The following is a 3,656-nucleotide window of genomic DNA, read 5'->3' as shown; positions in this document are numbered from 1 at the left end:
TATGATCCAGCAATCCCACTGCTGGGCATACACACTGAGGAAACCAGAAGGGAAAGAGACACGTGTACCCCAATGTTCATCGAAGCACTGTCTATAATAGCCAGGACATGGAAGCAACCTAGATGTCCATCAGCAGATGAATGGATAAGAAAGCTGTGGTACATATACACAATGGAGTATTACTCAGCCATTAAAAAGAATACATTTGAATCAGTTCTAATGAGATGGATGAAACTGGAGCCTATTATACAGAGTGAAGTAAGCCAGAAAGAAAAACACCAATACAGTATACTAACACATATATATGGAATTTAGAAAGATGGTAACAATAACCCTGTATACGAGGCAGCAGAAGAGACACTGATGTATAGAACAGTCTTATGGACTCTGTTGGAGAGGGAGAGGGTGGGAAGATTTGGGAGAATGGCATTGAAACATGTATAATATCTTGTATGAGACGAGTCGCCAGTCCAGGTTCGATGCACGATACTGGATGCTTGGGGCTGGTGCACTGGGACGACCCGGAGGGATGGTATGGGGAGGGAGGAGGGAGGAGGGTTCAGGATGGGGAACACATGTATACCTGTGGTGGATTCATTTCGATATTTGGCAAAACTAATACAATATTGTAAAGTTTAAAAATAAAATAAAATTAAAAAAAACATACAGACAAAAAATGATTAAAAAATGATATATGAAAGTGTTCAGTTGCTCCTACTTTCTATACTTATTAAGTTATCCCTTGTTGTTACTGATGTTCAGTCACATAGTCATGTCTGACTCTTTGCGACCCCATGGACTGTAGTCCTCCAAGCTCCTCTGTCCATGGGATTTCCCAGGGAAGGATACTGGAATGGGTTGCCATTTCCTTCTCCAGGGGATCTAATCTATTCTGCACGCAGCAGCCAGGAATATTACTTTAAAAATACACAAATCAGATCCTGTTATTCCTAGTTCACAAACCTCCAGTGATTTCCCCAACTCATTTAGGGGAAAAAGATTATTTATTTATCATGGATCAGCAGCACCTGGAGTACCAAATTTTGAGTAGCGTGGCTCTAAATACTTTAATCAGACACCCCACTCCAGTACTCTTGCCTGGAAAATCCCATGGACGGAGGAGCCTGGAAGGCTGCAGTCCATGGGGTTGCTAAGAGTCGGATACAACTGAGTGACTTCACTTTCACTTTTCACTTTCATGCACTGGAGAAGGAAATGGCAACCCACTCCACTGTTCTTGCCTGGAGAATCCCAGGGACGGGGGAGCCTGGTGGGCTGCCGTCTATGGGTCGCACAGAGTTGGACACGACTGAAGCGACTTCGCAGTAGCAGTAGCAGTATATGTGTGTCTATGTATACATACACAAGCACATGTACCAACTGCGGAATGAGAAATGTTTTGTAAAAGTTCAGTTCCGTTCAGTCGCTCAGTCATGTCCGACACCTTGCGACTCCTTGTGACCCCATAGATCGGAGCACGCCAGGCGTCCCTGTTCATCACCAACTCCCGGAGTTCACTCAAACTACGTAAAAGTTATAGAAATTCAAAAGCATGGCACATTTGTGCTGCAGTCTGAGATATACTGTATCATTGCAAAGTGCAACTGGCTGCGCTCTTCACCTCCTTCAAGTAAGCTAGAGGCATAGCCCTTGGTTGTCCATTTAGGATTTCTGAGGTAAAATATGCATCATTTGGGATTATTGCCTCAGATAACTTATTGAGCCATCCAGAGACTTCCATGCAAGGGTTTTCTGTAGGTTCAGACTGCACACCACGCTGCTCGGCCTCCTGGGCCATATAATTCAGGAAACAGAAGAACCAGGGTGGGTGAAGATACAGGTGACATTTTTGTTGAACTCTAATAGAAGTCACAGAGAAGATGTCTATGATTTACCTATCAGGGAACCACTTTCCACTTGAAAAACAGCTTCTAGTGAGAGACTGGGGTGTAGTAGAGACTGAGCTCCTGACCACAGAAAACCAAAGAATTGTAACCTGCAAAACGGCCAAGGAGCAAAAGGGCAGAGCCTAAACAGAGAAGTGCATCGGAAGCTCTGAATTACAAGCACCTTCTAAAACTCCACAAATGTAGTCTAATGTCAAGGGGCAGGAAAGTGCATTCTGCACACTCTGAGGTCAAAGAAGGTCTGTGACCAAGTCAAACATCAATGGTGGGACTTCCCTGGTGGTCCAGTGGCTAAGACTCCATGCTCCCAATGCAGGGGGCCTGGGTTCAATCCCCAGCTAGGGATTTAGATCCCACATGCCACAACTAAGACCCAACACAACCAAATAAATAAATAATTAAAAAAAATAAATAAAACTGAGACATAAACACCTCCTCTGGAGGGAGGGAGGAGAGTGAATATGTTTGAACAATAGCATAATCTATTGTGCCTACTAAATTATAAAGTTGGGCAGGCCTATCAGAAGTCCATCAGGTAACAGAAGTGGTACCTTTGAGACCAGGCTCAAACAGACCCAAGAAGCCCAAATGGGTTATATGCACAGGTGTCAGCTGCATTTGATATCCTGTCTCTGTTCCCTCAACCCGTCCTTACCACCCCCTTGTCACCTGAGAAGTTTCCTATGACCATCTGACCCCAGAGGAAAGGAACTTGACCAGATTCCCAGATGTATCAGTACAAAATATTAGCACTAATGTGAAATGAAGTACTGCCTCATTGTCTGGAAGGCATGATAGACACAAGTAAAAGGTTGTTCCAGCGTTCAGATGAAAACAGGAGGCATTCTGGATTGGCTCTTTATCTGTCGTGCTCTCCTATCAACATAAATTCCATTAGCAGTCACTTAAAAACAAATCCTAGACCCAAACATTTCTCGTGCTCTCCACCGATGGCACCTGAGAGAAGCCACCCTAACATCCAGCCAGGATGACGGCGTGTCTTCCAACAGCCTCCCTTCCTTCTTTTTCTTCTAATCTACACTGCACACAGCAACCAGGAATATTACTTTAAAAATACACAAGTCAGATCCTGTTATTCCTAGTTCACAAAACTCCAGTGATTCCCCCAACTCATTTAGGGGGAAAAGATTATTTATTTATTTAATCAAACTCACAAGGTCTTGCATGACCAGGCTTCTGGGTGCCTCTCTGATTTCATCTGCCAAGTCCCCTTCATCCTTATTCAGATCTAGCCTGATGTCTCTCAACATCTTCAACATCCAACCACAAGCTGACCTCAGGACCTTTACATCTGCTCCTTTAGCTCTTTTCTAGACGTTTATAGCTTGTTCCTCCATAGCATTCAAATATATGCTGCTATCTAAAGGTCTGTCTCCATTGGGCTAGTTTATATTTTTCATACCACTTATCACCAGCTGGCAACTTATTCCATGTTTACTTTAATATTTTTTGTCTTTCCCATGAGAAAACGTGGTCCACAAAGGCTAAAACAATGTTACTCATCTTTGTATCCCAGCTTGTCGCTGGTATTTAATAAACATTTGTTGAAGGAATAGATGAACGAGTGAAATGACTTAAGTGCCTTTTACCATAATATATATGCTTCTCAGATGGCGCAGTGGTAAAGAATCCACCTGCCAATGCAGTGGGTTAGATTCCTGGGTAGGAAAGATCCCCTGGAGTAGGAAATGGCAACCCACTCCACTATTCTTGCTTGGAGAATCCCAT

General features: G+C 43.5%; 1 non-coding gene across 1 annotated transcript; it reads left to right on the top strand.

The window, feature by feature from the left end:
• The first annotated feature begins 2,180 nt into the window (after window positions 1–2,180).
• On the top strand, window positions 2,181–2,253 carry TRNAW-CCA (transfer RNA tryptophan (anticodon CCA)). Its single transcript has one exon. It is a non-coding gene; the product is annotated as a tRNA-Trp (tRNA).
• Window positions 2,254–3,656: the final 1,403 nt, after the last annotated feature.

This window comes from Bos taurus, chromosome 29, assembly GCF_002263795.3.
Source record: "Bos taurus isolate L1 Dominette 01449 registration number 42190680 breed Hereford chromosome 29, ARS-UCD2.0, whole genome shotgun sequence".
Taxonomy (NCBI): domain Eukaryota; kingdom Metazoa; phylum Chordata; class Mammalia; order Artiodactyla; family Bovidae; genus Bos; species Bos taurus.
This window is presented reverse-complemented; position numbering and strand designations above follow the sequence as displayed.